General features: G+C 47.3%; 1 protein-coding gene across 4 annotated transcripts in view; it reads left to right on the top strand.

Annotated features, from left to right (window-relative positions):
* The window catches only part of ST3GAL5 (ST3 beta-galactoside alpha-2,3-sialyltransferase 5), a 106,601-nt gene that overhangs the window by 4,484 nt on the left and 81,203 nt on the right, over positions 1-20,914 (top strand). Inside the window, exon 1 of one of the 4 annotated variants that reach the window (XM_048849172.2) lies at positions 20,284-20,326. The exons of 2 other annotated variants lie outside the window; for them this stretch is intronic. The gene's annotated coding sequence lies outside the window, so the exon portion shown is untranslated. Of the gene's footprint in view, positions 1-20,283; positions 20,327-20,914 lie in introns of those variants that run through there. One more of the 4 variants, XM_048849178.2, reaches the window with a different exon arrangement.

Here is a 20,914-nt window from a genome sequence, read left to right as displayed (position 1 = left end):
GGCTGGTCCTTTGGGATCAGAAGAACCTATTATTTGATGAGACTGGTTGTAAAGAACCACTCATCTTTAAATCCAGTGTTTTTGGTGGTGTCATAAGAACTGAAATGTCCAAGGAAACTGCTTTTGTGACTTCTTGTTAGCCAGTGTGGTGAAACAGAAGTTTACTTTTGTTGCTGATTTGATATATCCTATGGGGGATTAGCCACCAGTCTTGGGGTATATCTGACCTATTTCTCAGCAGTTCGTCCTGAATTTGGTATCCTCAGTTGTGACCCTCTGAAGCACGGTTAAAACTTGTAACAATATTTTTAGACTTTAAGAAATGCTTGTACATTGCTGCATGCATTATTTCACTTATAATATCTGTAACCCATGCTATAAAGATATCCTTATGTTTGTTCTGTAACTATAAAATATTTGCTTTGAAACTGTAAATCCAGTCATGAAAGAGATATCACCAAATGTGAAATACTGCTTTGTACCCATGAGAACAGGTTAGCTCCAGCTCATCAGGAAGGCCTAGTGACCCTAAACGGGCCATTGTAAACCATCAAACAAGGTACTTTGTTGATTGCTTTCAGCACACTCATGAAGAAGGAACTGTGCAGCCTGGACTCTAGGGATGTGGGGATAAAAATCCCTAACCAGAAGGAAGTAAGGTCTTTTTATGCTGTTGGGACTCTAAGCCCTGGTCTACACTAGGAGTTGAGGTCGAATTTAGAACTGTTAAATCGATTTAACCCTGCACCAATCCACACGACGAAGCCCTTTTTTTCGACTTAAAGGGCTCTTAAAATCGATTTCCTTACTCCACCCCCGACAAGGGGATTAGTGCTGAAATCGGCCTTGCTGGGTCGAATTTGGGGTACTGTGGATGCAATTAGACAGTATTGGCCTCCGGAAGCTATCCCAGAATGCTCCATTGTGACCGCTCTGGACAGTACTCTCAACTCAGATGCACTGGCCAGGTAGACAGGAAAAGGCCCGCGAACTTTTGAATTTAATTTCCTGTTTGGCCAGCGTGGCAAGCTGCAGGTGAGTGCAGAGCTCATCAGCAGAGGTGACCATGATGGAGTCCCAGAATCGCCAAAGAGCTCCACCATGGACCGAACAGGAAGTACGGGATCTGATCGCTGTACTGGGAGAGGAATTTGTGCTATCAGAACTCTGTTCCAGCTTTTGAAATGCCAAAACATTTGTCAAAATCTTCCAGGGCATAAAGGACAGAGGCCATAACAGGGACCCAAAGCAGAGCCACGTGAAACTTAAGGAGCTGAGGCAAGCCTACCAGAAAACCAGAGAGGCAAACGGCCGCTCTGGGTCAGAGCCTCAAACATGCTGCTTCTATGATGAGCTGCATGCCATTTTAGGGGGTTCAGCCACCACTACCCCAGCCGTGTTGTTTGACTCCTTCAATGGAGATGGAGGCAACATGGAAGCAGGTTTTGGGGACAAGGAAGATGATGATGATGATGAGGTTGTAGATAGCTCACAGCAAGCAAGCGGAGAAACCGGTTTTCCCGACAGCCAGGAACAGTTTCTCACCCTGGACCTGGAGCCAGTATCCCCCAAACCCACCCAAGGCTGCCTCCCAGACCCGCCAAGCCGAGAAGGGACCTCTGGTGAGTATACTTTTAAAAATAGTATACATGGTTTAAAAGCAAGCATGTTTAATGATTAATTTGCCCTGGCATTTGCAGCTCTTCTGGATGTACTCCCAAAGCCTTTGCAAAAGGTTTCTGGGGAGGGCAGCCTTATTCCGTCCACCATGGTAGGACTCTTTACCAGTCCAGGCCAGTAGCACGTACTCGGGAATTGTTGTAGAAAAAAGCATTGCAGTGTATGTTTGCTGGTGTTCAAACAACATCCGTTCTTTATCTCTCTGTGTTATCCTCAGGAGAGTGATATCATTCATGGTCACCTCGTTGAAATAGGGTGATTTTCTTAAGGGGACATTCAGAGGTGCCCGTTCCTGCTGGGATGTTTGCCTGTGGCTGAACAGAAATGTTTCCCACTGTTAGCCATGGGGAGGGGGCAGGGAGGAGAAGCTAGCCACGTGGTGTGGGGAGGCAAAATGAGACCTTGGAACAAAAGCACATGTGCTATGTATGTAATGTTAACAGCAAGGTTTACCATGAAAGAGTGTACCCATTGTTCTATAAAATGTGTCTTTTTAAATACCACTGTCCCTTTATTTTTCTCCACCACCTGCATGTGTTTCAAGGATCACAGGATCTTCTCACTTCAGTCCCCGGAAAAATCATGGAGCAGGTCCTCAAAGAATCAATCCTGAAGCACTTACATGAGAGGAAAGTGATCAGGAACAGTCAGCATGGATTCACCAAGGGAAGGTCATGCCTGACTAATCTAATCGCCTTCTATGATGAGATTACTGGTTCTGTGGATGAAGGGAAAGCAGTGGATGTATTGTATCTTGACTTTAGCAAAGCTTTTGACACGGTCTCCCACAGTATTCTTGTCAGCAAGTTAAAGAAGTATAGGCTGGATGAATGCACTATAAGGTGGGTAGAAAGTTGGCTAGATTGTCGGGCTCAACGGGTAGTGATCAATGGCTCCATGTCTAGTTGGCAGCCGGTGTCAAGTGGAGTGCCCCAGGGGTCGGTCCTGGAGCCGGTTTTGTTCAATATCTTCATAAATGATCTGGAGGATGGTGTGGATTGCACTCTCAGCAAATTTGCGGATGATACTAAACTGGGAGGAGTGGTAGATATGCTGGAGGGCAGGGATAGGATACAGAGGGACCTAGAAAAATTGGAGGATTGGGCCAAAAGAAATCTGATGAGGTTCAATAAGGATAAGTGCAGGGTCCTGCACTTAGGATGGAAGAACCCAATGCACAGCTACAGACTAGGGACCGAATGGCTAGGCAGCAGTTCTGCGGAAAAGGACCTAGGGGTGACAGTGGACGAGAAGCTGGATATGAGCCAGCAGTGTGCCCTTGTTGCCAAGAAGGCCAATGGCATTTTGGGATGTATAAGTAGGGGCATAGCGAGCAGATCGAGGGACGTGATCGTCCCCCTCTATTCGACATTGGTGAGGCCTCATCTGGAGTACTGTGTCCAGTTTTGGGCCCCACACTACAAGAAGGATGTGGATAAATTGGAAAGAGTCCAGCGAAGGGCAACAAAAATGATTAGGGGTCTGGAACACATGACTTATGAGGAGAGGCTGAGGGAACTGGGATTGTTTAGTCTGCAGAAGAGAAGAATGAGGGTGGATTTGATAGCTGCTTTCAACTACCTGAGAGGTGGTTCCAGAGAGGATGGTTCTAGACTATTCTCAGTAGTGGAAGAGGACAGGACAAGGAGTAATGGTCTCAAGTTGCAGTGGGGGAGGTTTAGGTTGGATATTAGGAAAAAACTTTTTCACTAGGAGGGTGGTGAAACACTGGAATGCGTTGCCTAGGGAGGTGGTGGAATCTCCTTCCTTAGAAGTTTTTAAGGTCAGGCTTGACAAAGCCCTGGCTGGGATGATTTAATTGGGTATGGGTCCTGCTTCTGAGCAGGGGGTTGGACTAGATGACCTCCTGAGGTCCCTTCCAACCCTGATATTCTATGATTCTATGATTCTCCTTCCCAGAGGCTAGCGAAGATTAGAAGGCGAAAAAAACGCACTCGCGATGAAATGTTCTCTGAGCTCATGCTGTCCTCCCACACTAACAGAGCACAGACGAATGTGTGGCGGCAGACAATCTCAGAGTGCAAGAAAGCACTAAATGACCAGGAGGAGAGGTGGTGGGCTGAAGAGAGTAAGTGGTGGGCTGAAGAGAGGGCTGAAGCTGAAAGGTGGTGCTAGCGTGATGAGAGGAGGCAGGATTCAATGCTGAGGCTGCTGCAGGACCAAACTAATATGCTCCAGCGTATGGTTGAGCTGCAGGAAAGGCAGCAGGAGCACAGACCCCCGCCACAGCCACCGTGTAAGCAAACATCCTCCTCCTGAAGTTCCATAGCCTCCTCACCCAGACACCCAAGAATGCGGTGGGGGGGCCTCCGGCCACCCAGCCACTCCACCCCAGAGGATTGCCCGAGCAACAGAAGGCTGGCATTTAATAAGTTTTAAAGTTTTAAACTTTTAAAGTGCTGTGTGGCCTTGTCCTTCCTCCTCCACCATCCCTCCCTGTGCTTCTCTCCTCCACCACCCCTCCGAGGCTACCTTGGCAGTTATCCCCCTATTTGTGTGATGAATTAATAAAGAATGCATGAATGTGAAGCAACAATGACTTTATTGCCTCTGCAAGCGGTGATCGAAGGGAGGAGGGGAGGGTGGTTAGCTTACAGGGAAGTAGAGTGAACCAAGGGTCGGGAGGTTTCATCAAGGAGAAACAAACAGAACTTTCACACCATAGCCTGGACAGTCATGAAACTGGTTGTCAAAGCTTCTCTGATGTGCACCGTGCCCTCCTGTGCTCTTCTAACCTCCCTGGTGTCTGGCTGCGCCTAACCAGTGGCCAGGCAATTTGCCTCAACCTCCCACCCCGCCATAAACATCTCCCCCTTACTCTCACAGATATTGTGGAGTGCACAGCAAGCAGTAATAACAGTGGCAATATTGGTTTTGCTGAGGTCTAACTGAGTCAGTAAACTGCGCCAGCGCGCCTTTAAACGTCCAAATGGACATTCTACCACCATTCTGCACTTGCTCAGCCTGTAGTTGAACAGCTCCTGACTACTGTCCAGGCTGCCTGTGTATGGCTTCTTGAGCCATGGCATTAAGGGGTAGGCTGGGTCCCCAAGGATAAGTACAGGCATTTCAACATCCCCAACAGTTATTTTCTGGTCTGGGAATAAAGTCTTTTCCTGCAGCTTTTGAAACAGACCAGAGTTCCTGAAGATGCGAGCGTCATGTTCCTTTCCCTGCCATCCCACGTTGATGTTGGTGAAACGTCCCTTGTGATCCACCAGTGCTTGCAGCACCATTGAAAATATCCCTTGCGGTTTATGTACTCGCCGGCTTGGTGCTCCGGTCCCAAGGTAGGAATATGCATTCCATCTATAGCCCCACCACAGCTAGGGAATCCCATTGCAGCAAAGCCATCTAGTATGACCCGCACATTTCCCAGAGTCACTAACTTTGATAGCAGCAGCTCAATGATTGCGTTGGCTACTTGCATCACAGCAACCCCCACAGTAGATTTTCCCAATCATCCCAAACCTACAACACTATGCGGTCCCACCAGTCTGTGCTTGTTTCCTGAGCCCAGAATTGGCATTCAATGGCAGGAGCCTGCCCCAGTAATACCATGATCTCCAAATATCGGGGGAACGTGGTTTTAGAGAAAAGTGTGTTCATGTCCTCATTACCGCGCTTCTGTCGCCTCCTCAACTCGTTTTTCAGGTGCTGGTTCTGCATAAACTGCACGATAATGCGAGAGGTGTTTACAATGGTGATAACTGCTGCGGTGAGCTGAATGGGCTCCATGCTTGCTGTGCTATGGCATCTGCTCCTGCTTGGGCAATCCAGGGAAAAGGGCGCGAAACTATTGTTTTCCATTGCTCTGATGGAGGGAGGGGCGACCGACAACATGGCTTACAAGGTTGGCTTACAGGGAATTAAAATCAACAAAGGGGGTGGCTTTGTGAGAAACGGAATGGCCCCCTCAAGGCTAGAACTCAAAACCTCAAGGATAGAACTCAAAACTGGGTTTAGCAGACCATTGATTTCACGGAGGGAGGGAGGAAGGGAGGAGAAAATGAATACAAAACAAATTTGGTTTATTTCTTGTTTTGATCCACTTCACCTATCTTTTACATCGTGGTGGCAGCAGACTGTGTAGTACGAACGCTAGCCATCATCATCTCCTGGGTGCTCGGCAGAAGACAGTGCAGTATGACTGCTGGATATGAGTCAGCAGTGTGCCCTTGTTGCCAAGAAGGCCAATGGCATTTTGGGATGTATAAGTAGGGGCATAGCGAGCAGATCGAGGGACGTGATCGTTCCCCTCTATTCGACATTGGTGAGGCCTCATCTGGAGTACTGTGTCCAGTTTTGGGCCCCACACTTCAAGAAGGATGTGGATAAATTGGAGAGAGGCCAGCGAAGGGCAACAAAAATGATTAGGGGTCTGGAACATATGAGTTATGAGGAGAGGCTGAGGGAGCTGGGATTGTTTAGCCTGCAGAAGAGAAGAATGAGGGGGGATTTGATAGCTGTTTTCAACTACCTGAAAGGGGGTTCCAAAGAGGATGGCTCTAGACTGTTCTCAATGGTATCAGATGACAGAACGAGGAGTAATGGTCTCAAGTTACAGTGGGGGAGGTTTAGATTGGATATTAGGAAAAACTTTTTCACTATGAGGGTGGTGAAACACTGGAATGCGTTACCTAGGGAGGTGGTAGAATCTCCTTCCTTAGAAGTTTTTAAGGTCAGGCTTGACAAAGCCCTGGCTGGGATGATTTAACTGGGAATTGGTCCTGCTTTGAGCAGGGGGTTGGACTAGATGACCTTCTGGGGTCCCTTCCAACCCTTATATTCTATGATTCTATGCTGGCCATCATCGTCTCCTGGCTGCTCATTGAAAGACAGTGCAGTAGGACTGCTGGTAGGACTGAATCGCCATGAGACGAAACTTAAAAGGGTAATGACCTGGCTGAGTCACTCCCATGTTTGCCCTCATCGAGGTTGGTTAAAAGAGCACCCTGGACTACGTCGATGACGGCTACCAGTCATACTGCACTGTCTGCTGCTAAAAGGCAATAAGCTGCTGCTGTGTAGCAATGCAGTACCGCGTCTGCCAGCACCCAGGAGACATAGGGTGACGGTTAGCTGAGCGGGCTCCATGCTTGCCGTGGTATGACGTCTGCACGGGTAACTCAGGAAAAAAGGCACGAAACAATTGTCTGCCATTGCTTTCACGGAGGGAGGGAGGGAAGGGGAGGCCTGACGATATGTACCCAGAACCACCTGCGACAATGTTTTAGCCCCATCAGGCATTGGGATTTCTACCCAGAATTCCAATGGGTGGCAGAGACTGCGGGAACTGTGGGATAACTACCCACAGTGCACTGCTCCGGAAGTCGACGGTTGCCTTGGTACTGTGGATGCACTCTGCCTACTACATGCACTTAGAGCATTTGTGTGGGGGGACACACAATCGATTGTATAAAAACGCTTTCTACAAAACCGACTTTTATAAATTTGACCTAATTTTGTAATGTAGACAAGGCCTCAGTTAGTTTACTATAGGACTGGCTACAACATTGTCTTTGGAATGAGATTGAAGATGCAGATTGACTTGGGGTAAGTGACTGGTTCTTTGGAATTGGGAGTCACTTGAATATTGTTGTGCTCTTTGGTGTAAAGTGATCATCTATTACAGAGTCAAGCTTGCCTGGGTGGCAAGATAGATCACAATGCCCCAGGGGACTGCCTGTGGATCCACGTTAAGGGTGTATAGTGCCTGAGGTGTTTACACTTGTTATGTGTTGGTGAAATCTAAGTATAGAGTGTGCCCTGCTTCTTAACAATCTTCCCTGAGGTTGGTATTCTTACTCATGAGCCACCCAAGGTGGTTGTTTTGGGAAAGATGGTGCTAGGGCAGAGCCGGATTTCCATTTAGGCACAGTAGGTACGTGCCTAGGGGCGCTGGCATTCTAGGGGCACCTAAAAGTTAAAAGTGGGTATCAAGGCTGATTCCCCACTCTGGCACTTTGAGTGCAGAAGGTGGGGGCCCGCAAAGATTCTAAACATTAATTCTGGCCACTCCACTCTTGTATTAAAGTCCCAAGATTAAAGCTTCTCTCTGACCTTGGATGGGTAGCTGCTGCCACCACCCAAATGCAACCCCCCCCACCCTTTTTGGAACCCAGGAAGGCGAACTTGGGAATTCCTTCCTGTGGGGTACCCTGAAGCCCTTCCACCCCCCCGGGGAAGAGCTGAGAAAGAAAACAAAAGAAAATTAGTTGTTGCCCCCAGCTAATTAAACAACATGTGCACAAACCTCTTAGGACACAAAAAGCCCAATCCTGTTCTTAAAAAAGGTAAATGTTATTAAAAACAAAAAGAAAGAAAATACATCTGGAACTTAGGCTATTTGCTAGATCTTAAAAATATTACAAAAATTAAGCATCAAGATAGCACTCTTGAGGTTCAGCTTAAAGGTTACAAGCAAAATAAAAGCACCTGGGGTTAGCACAGAGGAGTCCACATGCCTTACAAAATAAAAGAAATAAACCTAATCGCATCTTTCTAGACATTTCTGATCTACTTACATATCTGGGTTTCAGATAAGTAGGTTCAAGGTATGAATTGATGTTTTTTCATACCTGGTTTTAAAACTGCTTACAGCATTGCTGCTCTGTGTCTCCGCTCTCTGGAGAACAACAGACACAAAGGGGAAGTTTCCCCCCCGTTTTAAAAAGTTCTAGCCTTCCGATTGGCTCTTTTGGTCAGGTGCCCACTCCCTTTCCTTTACCTGGGGACTTTTTTTAACGCTTTACAGGTAAAGCAAGCAGAGAACAGCCACCAAGAGGGACTTTATAGCTAGCTGGCTGTCTATAAAAGGGAGTTACCCCTCCGTCCCCCTTTCATTTATCACAGTGGGTTAAAAGTTTAATTTTTTACGGAAAATATGAAGGTCAGGTGTAGGTGGGGGGGTGCTGAAGATGCTGTGCGTAGGGATGCGTAAGGTGTAAATCCAGCCCTGTGCTAGGGAGAAGGAAGACTGGAGATGGGGTGGCAGCTGGTGAGGGGAAGTGGATCTAAGGAACGGTGTTTGAAGAAGGGGATATTGCCAGTGGCATAACTGAGGACATAATGGAAGACAGAAGTGGACAGTAATTAGCTAGTTATTGCTTGATATAAGGGTTGGGAGGTAGGACAAGACACTTGAGAAGCAAACTGGCCTGATATATTAGTACCAAAGCAGCTGCTGAAAGCACTAGACTTACAGCAGAATCAAGTGGAGGGGAAAGTACATGCTTTCTGTCTGACCTCTGCTCCGCTTCTGTTCCAAGGCAGGACAAATAAAACAATATGCAGGCTGACAGGAAGCATGTCCAGAAAACTAATGAAACAGAGGCCAGACTCCCTTGGTGGTCCGTAAACACCAGCTGTAGGGTTCATGCTGGAAGCTATATGCTTAATGCAGAAGACACAAGCCTAGCAACAGTACCATAGCAGCATAGCCAAGCTGTGACAATTACATAAATAAAATGGGCAAGGCGAGATTTCTCATTTAAATTGCACTCTGAGAACAATTTGCACATTCCTTCATTGCTGCCAGAGTGAGATGCTTAAATATGGCCTCAAAACCAAGCCAAAAGTAAATAAGTAGGCCGGATCTCCGCATGAGTACAACTTGGCAGGTCTGATCTTTGTATAAATTTACAGTGCTACATAAGTGATTGTTTTTGTCGTATGAGTACTGCCCAAGACCAAAATTAGGGTTTTATTTTTGTACTAACAACTCTAGGGGTGGTGGAATCTCTAGTACAGCTGTGCTGGGAGTTTGTGGTAGCAAGAAGCATAAGAAAATCATGACTGTTCTGCTCCTGATGTTTTCAGCAGCATTCTTATGATTTGTAAATCACAGAGCACAATGTTTCCTGTCATGCTTTATGGAAGGATGGGTGTGGCAACTTAACCTGCCAAGATAGATGAAGGGTACGTCTACACTACGAAATTAGGTTGATATTATAGAAGTCGATTTTTAGAAATCGATTTTATACAGTCGGTTGTGTATGTCCACACTAAGTGCATTAAGTCGACAGAGTGCATCCTCATTACCGTGGCTATCATCAACTTACAGCGCGGTGCACTGTGGGTAGCTATCCCACAGTTCCCGCAGTCTCCACTGCCCATTGGAATTCTGGGTTAAGCTCCCAATGCCTGATGGGGCAAAAACATCGTCGCAGGTGGTTTTGGGTACATGTCATCAGTTGCCCCTCCCTCCGTGAAAGCAACGGCAGACAATTGTTTCTCGCCTTTTTTCCGTGTGGACGCCATACTGCTTTCAGCAGACGCTGCAGTAGGACCCCTGCAACTCTGCTCTGCTGCTGTTGTCTCAATAGCGAATTTCTCCATATTGTCTGTCACGGGCTCCCGGGTACGTGTGTTCTTCCTCGGGAAATGTGTGCGGTGCTAGCCGTCGTCCTCCACCGCTTCCGCGGCAACTCTGCTCTGTTGCTACTGTCTCAATAGCGAATTTCTCCATGTTGTCTGTCATGGGCTCCTGGGTACATGTATTCTTCCTCGGGAGATGTGTGCGGTGCTAGCCGTCATCCTCCACCGCTTATGCTGCAACTCTGCTCTCCTGCTCTCCTGAATCCACCTTGCAGGTCCTCTCATCGTTCTCTATAAATATCTATTCTCGTGGCATCTGTCGTCAGCCACTACTTCCGCTGCAACTCTGCTCTCCTGCAGACACCATACCATGGCAAGCATGGAGCCCGCTCAGATCTCCATGGCAGTTATGAGCATTGTAAACACCTCACGCATAATCCTGCAGTATGTGCAGAACCAGAAACTGCAAAAGCAGGCGAGGAGGCGACGGCAGTGCAGTGATGAGAGTGATGAGGACATGGACATAGACTTCTCTCAAAGTACGGGCCCCGGCAATTTGGACATCCTGGTGGCAATGGGGCAGGCTCATGCCATGGAATGCCGATTCTGGGCCCGGGAAACAAGCACAGACTGGTGGGACCGCATAGTGTTGAGGGTCTGGGATGATTCTCAGTGGCTGTGAAACTTTCGCATGCAAAAGGGCTCTTTCATAGAACTTTGTGACTTGCTTTCCCCTGCCCTGAAGCGCAAGAATACCAAGATGAGAGCAGCCCTCACAGTTCACAAGTGAGTGGCGATAGCCCTCTGGAAGCTTGCAACGCCAGACAGCTACCGGTCAGTCGGGAATCAATTTGGAGTGGGCAAATCTACTGTGGGGGCTGCTGTGATCCAAGTAGCCAATGCAATCACTGAGCTGCTGCTATCAAGGGTAATGACTCTGGGAAATGTGCAGGTCATAGTGGATGGCTTTGCTGCAATGGGATTCCCTATGTGTGGTGGGATGATAGACAGAACCCATATCCCTATCTTGGGACCAGACCACCTTGGCAGCCAGTATGTAAACCACAAGGGGTACTTTTCAATGGTGCTGCAAGTACTGGTGGATCACAAGGGACGTTTCACCGACATCAATGTGTGATGGCTGGGAAAGGTGCATGACGCTGACATCTTCAGGAATTCTGGTCTGTTTGAACAGCTGCAGGAAGGGATTTACTTCCCAGACCAGAAAATAACTGTTGGGGATGTTGAAATGCCTATCGTTTGCATATCAGTTTGATCCCCCATTAGTCTCAGCATTGCACCCTGCCTCCTCTCCTCTTGCTCCCGCCACCTCTCCTCTTGCTCATCCCTCCTATCCTCGCAATCATTTTCTGCTTTCCCAGACTCTGCCTCCACGCATTCTGCTGAGCTCTTTCAGTGCGGGAGGACTGCATGAGCTCAGAGAACATTTCTCCGTGAGTGCCGTTTTTTTCGCCATCTTATTTGCGTTAGCCTCTGGGACGGAGATGATAGGGGGAGCGTTGAAACATTTGCAGCTGCAGGAGGAAAAAAAGGGAGAGTAGTATTTAAAAAGACACATTTTAGAGAACAATGGGTAGACTCTTTCACGGTGAACCAAGCTGTTAACATTACATAGCACATGTGCTTTTGGACCAAGGTTGCAGTTTGCCTCTTATATTGAGGGCCTGCTGGTTTGGTGTGAGAGATCACACACGCAGGGCCGGGCAACAGAATTTGGCTTGCAGGCAGCCATAGTAAGCCACAGTCTTTCGGCTTCTTCAACCTTCATAACAGCCCAGCAGGAACGGCCACCTCTGAATGTCCCCTTAATAATGTCCCTGGAGGATTTCCGCTCCATCCCCAGACACGTTAACAGACTTTTCCAGACGCTGTGCTAGCCGCGAATGCATCCCAAGTCTTGAGGGCAAATTAATCATTAAACAAGTATTATAATTACAAAGATTAATTAATTACAAAAACAAATTATAATTACACTCACCAGAGGTGCCTTCTCCGGCTTCATGGTCCAGGAGCCCGCCTTGGGAGGGTTGGCAAGGTATTGGCTCCAGGGTGATAAACAGTTCCTGGCTGTCGGGGAGAACGGTTTCTCTGCTTGCCTGTTGTGCGCTATCTTCCTCCTCCTCCTCATCTTCCTCGTCCCCAAAATCCTCATCCCTGTTGCGTGAGACTCTCCCCTTGCAGGAGTCCACAGACAGGGGTGAGATGGTAGGGGCACCCCCTAGAATTGCATGCAGCTCATCATAGACACGGCATGTCTGGGGCTCTGACCCGGAGCGGCTGTTTGCCTGTTGGTTTTTTGGTAGGCTTGCCTGAGCTCCTTAAGTTTCACACGGCACTGCTGCGGGTCCCTGTTGTAGCCTCTGTCCATTGTGCCCTTGGAGATTTTTTTCAAATATATTGGCATTTCGTCTTTTGGAATGGAATTCTGATAGCACGGATTCTTCTCCCCATACAGCGATCAGATCCAGTACCTCCAGTTCGGTCCATGCTGGAGCTCTTTTGCGATTCTGGAACTGCATGGTCACCTCTGCTGATAAGCTTGCCATGCTGGCCAAACAGGAAATGAAATTCAAAAGTTCCCGGGGCTTTTCCTTGTGTACCTGGCTAGTGCATCTGAGTTGAAAGTGCTGTCCAGAGCGGTCACAATGGAGCACTCTGGGATAGGTCCCGGAGGCCAATACTGTCAAATTGCATCCACACTACCCCAAATTCAACCAGGCGATGTCTCTTTCAGCGCTAATCCCCTCATTGGGGAGGAGTACAGAAATCGATTTTAAGAGGCCTTTAAGTCGACACAAATGGCTTCATTGTGTGGATGGGTGCAGGGTTAGATCAATCTAACGCTGTTAAATTTGACCTAAACTCGTAGTGTAGACCAGGGAAAAAACTCAGCCTTTTGTGGTATCATAAATATAAAGGGAAGGGTAAAGACCTTTAAAATCCCTCCTGGCCAGAGGAAAAACCCTTTCACCTGTAAAGGGTTAAGAAGCTAGGATAACCTTGCTGGCACCTGACCAAAATGACCAATGAGGAGACAAGATACTTTCAAAAGTTGGGGGGAGGGAGAAACAAAGCCTCTCTCTCTCTGTCTGTGTCATAAATATAAAGGGAAGGGTAAACCCCTTTGAAATCCCTCCTGGCCAGGGGAAAGCTCCTCTCACCTGTAAAGGGTTAAGAAGCTAAAGGTAACCTCGCTGGCACCTGACCAAAATGACCAATGAGGAGACAAGATACTTTCAAAAAAGCTGGGAGGAGGGAGAGGGACAAAGGGTCTGTGTCTGTCTGTGTGCTGCTCTTGCCAGAGACAGAACAGGAATGGAGTCTTAGAACTTTTAGTAAGTAATCTAGCTAGGTATGTGTTAGATTATGATTTCTTTAAATGGCTGAGAAAAGAATTGTGCTGAATAGAATAACTATTTCTGTCTGTATATCTTTTTTTGTAACTTAAGGTTTTGCCTAGAGGGGTTCTCTATGTTTTGAATCTAATTACCCTGTAAGATATCTACCATCCTGATTTTACAGGGGGGATTTCTTTATTTCTATTTACTTCTATTTTTTATTAAAAGTCTTCTTGTAAAAACTGAATGCTTTTTCATTGTTCTCAGATCCAAGGGTTTGGGTCTGTGGTCACCTATGCAAATTGGTGAGGCTTTTTATCCAACATTTCCCAGGAAAGGGGGGGTGCAAGTGTTGGGAGGATTGTTCATTGTTCTTAAGATCCAAGGGTCTGGGTCTGTAGTCACCTAGGCAAATTGGTGAGGCTTTTTACCAAACCTTGTCCAGGAAGTGGGGTGCAAGGTTTTGGGAAGTATTTTGGGGGGAAAGACGCGTCCAAACAGCTCTTCCCCAGCAACCAGTATTAGTTTGGTGGTGGTAGCGGCCATTCCAAGGATAACGGGTGTAATATTTTGTACCTTGGGGAAGTTTTGACCTAAGCTGGTAAAGATAAGCTTAGGAGGTTTTTCATGCAGGTCCCCACATCTGTACTCTAGAGTTCAGAGTGGGGGAGGAACCTTGACATGGTGGCACAGTGGTGGGATTAACCTGAAATCATTTGAGATCCAGTTGAGATTTTTTGAACTAGAAATACAGATTTTAAAAAGGAAAATTTTTTTTTCTTTGGAAAGAAAGTCCAGAAAGCAGCTTTGAAACTGAAAGCAGCTTGGTTTCTCTCTGCTTTGTGGCCAAGCAGAGACAAAAGGGGATTATCTTGTGAATTGCAGGGTTTTTTTGCCTGGAGGCAGGGTACTTAACTCCTGCAGGGAAATCTTCCAATCCAGAGGTTTTTTTTTCTTTTCTTCCTAAAAGTAAATAGGGGGTGTGTGTTCTACCCATTTGCTTTTTCTTTGGGCTGGGTAAGCAGGTTTCCAAGTAGTTGGAGGTTTTTTGCTTTAATTTGGGCCCAGAGCAGAGACAAGGGAATTGTCTTTTTCTGTAGGCTGACAATCACTATCAGAGAATAGGTATTCTATTGCAGCACAGCAAAATTTTACAGCCAAGTTTTGTTTGTTTATTTCTAAACCTCAGGTGTAAAGTTAGTTAAAAACAGAGAGGTTAGAATGACCAAATCCTCAGCTCAACTACAGCTGGAATTAGCCAAATTTCAGGCTGAGGAAAGACAAAGGGAACATGAAAGACAGATAGAACTCATGCGGCTGGAGAAGGAGGTACAGGAGGCTGCCCACAAGAGGGAAATGGAGGCAAGGAAGCATGTGGAGGAGGAGAAGGAAAAAGAGAGGAAGCATGTGGAGGAGGAGAAGGAAAAAGAGAGGAAGCATGTGGAGGAGGTGGAGAGGATAAAGGCCCAGCAGAATATACCAACAAACCCTAGCAATCCTTCTCCAGGTACCACTTCCCATCCCAGAAAGTTCCCCACCTACAAGGCAGGTGATGATACTGAGGCCTTCTTAGAAAACTTTGAAAGGGCCTGCCTTGGGTACAACATCTCTACTGACCAATACATGGTAGAGCTGAGGCCGCAGCTCAGTGGACCCTTAGCTGAGGTGGCAGCTGAAATGCCTAAAGAACACATGAACAAGTATGAACTGTTTAAATCCAAGGCGAGAGTCAGAATGGGGATAACACCCGAGCAGTCTCGTCGGAGGTTCAGAGCCCTAAGGTGGAAACCAGACATGTCATTTACCCGACATGCCTACCACATTGTGAAACATTGGGATGCCTGGATATCAGGAGCAAGTGTTGAATCTCCAGTAAATTTGCCCTTCCTAATGCAAATGGAACAATTCTTAGAGGGTGTTCCTGAGGAAATAGAAAGATACATCCTAGATGGGAAGCCCAAAACTGTAATCGAGGCAGGAGAGATTGGAGCCAGATGGGTGGAGGTGGCAGAGAAGAAGAAAACTGGTCGCAGTTGGAGTGGAGACCAGAAGGGACCACCCCAGACCACACCCTATTACCGGGGGCCGCCCAAAGCCCCACCTACCTCCCAAAGAACCCTCCAGACCCCTTATCGTCCCACCACCCCGTTCTCCAGCAACCCTCCTCGCCCCAGTGACCCGTCAGCTGGACGATGTTTTAAGTGTAACGAGCTGGGGCATGTAAAGGCCAACTGCCCCAAGAACCCCAACAGATTACAGTTCATTGCACCGGAATCACACCAGAGGTCCACAGGCCCAGATACCTCCCAGATACCCTTGGAGCGGAGGGAAACTGTGAGTGTGGGCGGGAAGAAGGTCACCGGGTGGAGGGACACCGGAGCACAAGTGTCAGCTATCCATGCTTCCTTAGTGGACCCCAATTTAATCAACCCAGAGATCCAAGTGACAATTCAACCCTTCAAGTCCAACTCTTTCAATTTGCCTACAGCCAAGTTGCCTGTCCAGTACAAGGGCTGGTCAGGAATGTGGACTTTTGCAGTCTATGATGATTATCCCATCCCCATGCTGTTGGGGGAAGACTTGGCCAATCATGTGAAGCAGGCCAAGAGGGTGGGAATGGTCACCCGCAGCCAGGCTAAACAAGCCGTGAGGCCTAGCTCTGTTCCGGAAACTTCTATCAGGACCCAGTCAGAGGTGATGGACCTGGACCCCAGGCCAATGTCTGCAACAGCAGTAGTGGATCCAGTCCCAGAGACCCAGACGGAACCAGTCCCAGAACCGGAACCAGCCGAACAACCAACACCAGACCCCGTGTCAGCACTGAATCCAGTACTTGCAACCTCAACAACAGAGGGCCCCACCGAACCTGAACTGGCAGCAGCCGATAACCCGACCCAAGAGGCTCAGCCGGAGCCTGAATCCCAACATAGTGCACCAGCGGAGAGCGGTTCACAGTCAACAGAAACAGCTCCATCCCCTATATCGCTTCCAGAGGGACCAAGCCTAGGTCCACAATCCCATGAGGAACTGATGTCTCCAGCATCAAGGGAACAGTTCCAGACCGAACAGGAAGCAGATGAAAGCCTCCAGAGAGCTTGGACGGCGGCACGGAGCAACCCACCGCCTCTCAGCTCTTCTAATCGATCCAGGTTTGTTATAGAAAGAGGACTTTTATACAAGGAAACTCTTTCTGGTGGACACCAGGAAGACTGGCATCCTCAGAGACAGTTGGTAGTTCCAACTAAATACCGGGCCAAGCTCTTGAGCTTAGCCCATGATCACCCTAGTGGCCATGCTGGGGTGAACAGGACCAAAGACCGTTTGGGGGGGTCATTCCACTGGGAGGGAATGGGCAAGGATGTTTCTACCTATGTCCAGTCTTGTGAGGTGTGCCAAAGAGTGGGAAAACCCCAAGACCAGGTCAAAGCCCCTCTACAGCCACTCCCCATCATTGAAGTTCCATTTCAGCGAGTAGCTGTGGATATTCTGGGTCCTTTTCCGAAAAAGACACCCAGAGGAAAGCAGTACATACTGACTTTCATGGATTTTGCCACCCGATGGCCGGAAGCAGTAGCTCTGAGCAACACCAGGGCTATAAGTGTGTGCCAGGCACTAGCAGACATTTTGCCAGGGTAGGTTGGCCCTCCGACATCCTCACAGATGCAGGGACTAATTTCCTGGCAGGAACTATGAAAAACCTTTGGGAAGCTCATGGGGTAAATCACTTGGTTGCCACTCCTTACCACCATCAAACAAATGGCATGGTGGAGAAGTTTAATGGAACTTTGGGGGCCATGATACGTAAATTTGTAAATGAGCACTCCAATGATTGGGACCTAGTGTTGCAGCAGTTGCTCTTTGCCTACAGAGCTGTACCACATCCCAGTTTAGGGTTTTCCCCATTTGAACTTGTATATGGCCGTGAGGTTAAGGGGCCATTGCAGTTGGTGAAGCAGCAATGGGAGGGATTTACACCTTCTCCAGGAACTAACATTCTGGACTTTGTAACCAACCTACAAAACACCCTCCGAACCTCTTTAGCCCTTGCTAGAGAAAACTTACAGGATGCTCAAAAAGAACAAAAAGCCTGGTATGATAAACATGCCAGAGAGCGTTCCTTCAAAGTAGGAGACCAGGTCATGGTCTTAAAGGCGCTCCAGGCCCATAAAATGGAAGCATCGTGGGAAGGGCCATTCACGGTCCAGGAGCGCCTGGGAGCTGTTAATTATCTCATAGCATTCCCCACCTCCAACCGGAAGCCTAAGGTATACCATATTAATTCTCTAAAGCCCTTTTATTCCAGAGAATTAAAGGTTTGTCAGTTTACAGCCCAGGGAGGAGACGACGCTGAGTGGCCTGAAGGTGTTTACTACGAAGGGAAATGTGCTGGTGGTGTGGAAGAGGTGAACCTCTCCATGACCCTTAGGCGTATGCAGCGACAGCAGATCCAGGAGCTGTGCACTAGCTACGCGCCAACGTTCTCAGCCACCCCAGGACTGACTGAACGGGCATACCACTCCATTGACACAGGTAATGCTCACCCAATTAGGGTCCAACCTTACCGGGTGTCTCCTCAAGCTAAAACTGCTATAGAACGGGAGATCCAGGATATGTTACAGATGGGGGTAATCCGCCCCTCTGAAAGTGCATGGGCATCTCCAGTGGTTCTAGTTCCCAAACCAGATGGGGAAATACGTTTTTGCGTGGACTACCGTAAGCTAAATGCTGTAACTCGCCCAGACAACTATCCCATGCCACGCACAGATGAACTATTAGAGAAACTGGGACGGGCCCAGTTCATCTCTACCTTGGACTTAACCAAGGGGTACTGGCAGGTACCGCTAGACGAATCTGCCAAGGAAAGGTCAGCCTTCATCACACATCTCAGGCTGTATGAATTTAATGTACTCCCTTTCGGGCTGCGAAATGCACCCGCCACTTTCCAAAGACTTGTAGATGGTCTCCTAGCGGGATTAGGAGAATATGCAGTCGCCTACCTTGACGATGTGGCCATATTTTCGGATTCCTGGGCAGACCACCTGGAACATCTACAAAAAGTCCTTGAGCGCATAAGGGAGGCAGGACTAACTGTTAAGGCTAAGAAGTGTCAAATAGGCCTAAACAGAGTGACTTACCTTGGACACCAGGTGGGTCAAGGAACTATCAGCCCCCTACAGGCCAAAGTGGATGCTATCCAAAAGTGGCCTGTCCCAAAGTCAAAGAAACAGGTTCAATCCTTCTTAGGCTTGGCCGGTTATTACAGACGATTTGTACCGCACTACAGCCAAATCGCTGCCCCACTGACAGACCTAACCAAAAAGAAACAGCCAAATGCTGTTCAGTGGACCGGAAAGTGTCAGAAGGCCTTTAACAAGCTTAAAGCGACACTCATGTCTGACCCTGTACTAAGGGCCCCAGACTTTGACAAACCGTTCCTAGTAACCACAGATGCGTCCGAGCGTGGTGTGGGAGCAGTTTTAATGCAGAAAGGACCTGATCAAGAATTCCACCCTGTAGTGTTTCTCAGCAAAAAACTGTCTGAGAGGGAAAGCAACTGGTCAGTCACTGAAAAAGAATGTTATGCCATTGTCTACGCTCTGGAAAAGCTACGCCCATATGTTTGGGGACGGCGTTTCCACCTGCAAACCGACCATGCTGCACTAAAGTGGCTTCACACCGTCAAAGAAACTAACAAAAAACTTCTTCGGTGGAGTTTAGCTCTCCAAGATTTTGATTTCGACATCCAACACATCTCAGGAGCTTCTAACAAAGTGGCTGATGCACTCTCCCGTGAAAGTTTCCCAGAATCAACTGGTTAAAATCGTCCTTGAGATGTGGAAAATATTGTTAGTTTTTATGTACTTGGTAGTATATTTAGAGATGCATGTGTCTTATTAACTCTGTTTTCCTAGAGCTCCAGGAAGAAATCCCAGCCAGTGTTTCACCCTAGCTGAGATTTGGGGGGCGTGTCATAAATATAAAGGGAAGGGTAAACCCCTTTGAAATCCCTCCTGGCCAGGGGAAAGCTCCTCTCACCTGTAAAGGGTTAAGAAGCTAAAGGTAACCTCGCTGGCACCTGACCAAAATGACCAATGAGGAGACAAGATACTTTCAAAAAAGCTGGGAGGAGGGAGAGGGACAAAGGGTCTGTGTCTGTCTGTGTGCTGCTCTTGCCAGAGACAGAACAGGAATGGAGTCTTAGAACTTTTAGTAAGTAATCTAGCTAGGTATGTGTTAGATTATGATTTCTTTAAATGGCTGAGAAAAGAATTGTGCTGAATAGAATAACTATTTCTGTCTGTATATCTTTTTTGTAACTTAAGGTTTTGCCTAGAGGGGTTCTCTATGTTTTGAATCTAATTACCCTGTAAGATATCTACCATCCTGATTTTACAGGGGGGATTTCTTTATTTCTATTTACTTCTATTTTTTATTAAAAGTCTTCTTGTAAAAACTGAATGCTTTTTCATTGTTCTCAGATCCAAGGGTTTGGGTCTGTGGTCACCTATGCAAATTGGTGAGGCTTTTTATCCAACATTTCCCAGGAAAGGGGGGGTGCAAGTGTTGGGAGGATTGTTCATTGTTCTTAAGATCCAAGGGTCTGGGTCTGTAGTCACCTAGGCAAATTGGTGAGGCTTTTTACCAAACCTTGTCCAGGAAGTGGGGTGCAAGGTTTTGGGAAGTATTTTGGGGGGAAAGACGCGTCCAAACAGCTCTTCCCCAGCAACCAGTATTAGTTTGGTGGTGGTAGCGGCCATTCCAAGGATAACGGGTGTAATATTTTGTACCTTGGGGAAGTTTTGACCTAAGCTGGTAAAGATAAGCTTAGGAGGTTTTTCATGCAGGTCCCCACATCTGTACTCTAGAGTTCAGAGTGGGGGAGGAACCTTGACAGTCTGTGTGATGCATTTGCTGGGAACAGAACAGGAATGGAGTCTTAGAACTTAGTAAGTAATCTAGCTAGATATGTGTTAGATTCTGATTCCTTTAAATGGCTGAGAAAATAAGCTGTGCTGAATGGAATGTAGATTCCTGTTTTTGTGTCTTTTTGTAACTTAAGGTTTTGCCTAGAGGGATTCTCTAGGTTTTGAATCTGATTACCCTGTAAGGTATTTACCATCCTGATTTTACAGAGGTGATTCTTTTTACTTCTATTAAAATTCTTCTTTTAAGAATCTGATTGCTTTTTCATTGTTCTTAAGATCCAAGGGTTTGGGTCTGTGTTCACCTGTGCAAATTGGTGAGGATTTTATCAAGCCTTCCCCAGGAAAGGGGGTGTAAGGGTTAGGAGGATTGTGGGGGGAAAGACGTTTCCAAACGGACTCTCTCCCAGTAATATACCGGTTAGACGTTTGGTGGTGGCAGTGATAAAGTCCAAGGGCAAAAGGTAAAATAGTTTGTACCTTGGGGAAGTTTTAACCTAAGCTGGTAAAAGAAAGCTTAGGAGGTTTTCATGCAGGTCCCCACATCTGTACCCTAGAGTTCAGAGTGGGGAAGGAACCTTGACAAGTGTATTACAAGTGTCTGATTTGTTT

The sequence above is a fragment of the Caretta caretta genome, chromosome 4, assembly GCF_965140235.1.
Source record: "Caretta caretta isolate rCarCar2 chromosome 4, rCarCar1.hap1, whole genome shotgun sequence".
In the NCBI taxonomy this organism is placed as follows: domain Eukaryota; kingdom Metazoa; phylum Chordata; order Testudines; family Cheloniidae; genus Caretta; species Caretta caretta.
The sequence above is the reverse complement of the archived record's forward strand: the minus strand, read 5'-3'. Positions and strand labels throughout refer to the sequence as shown.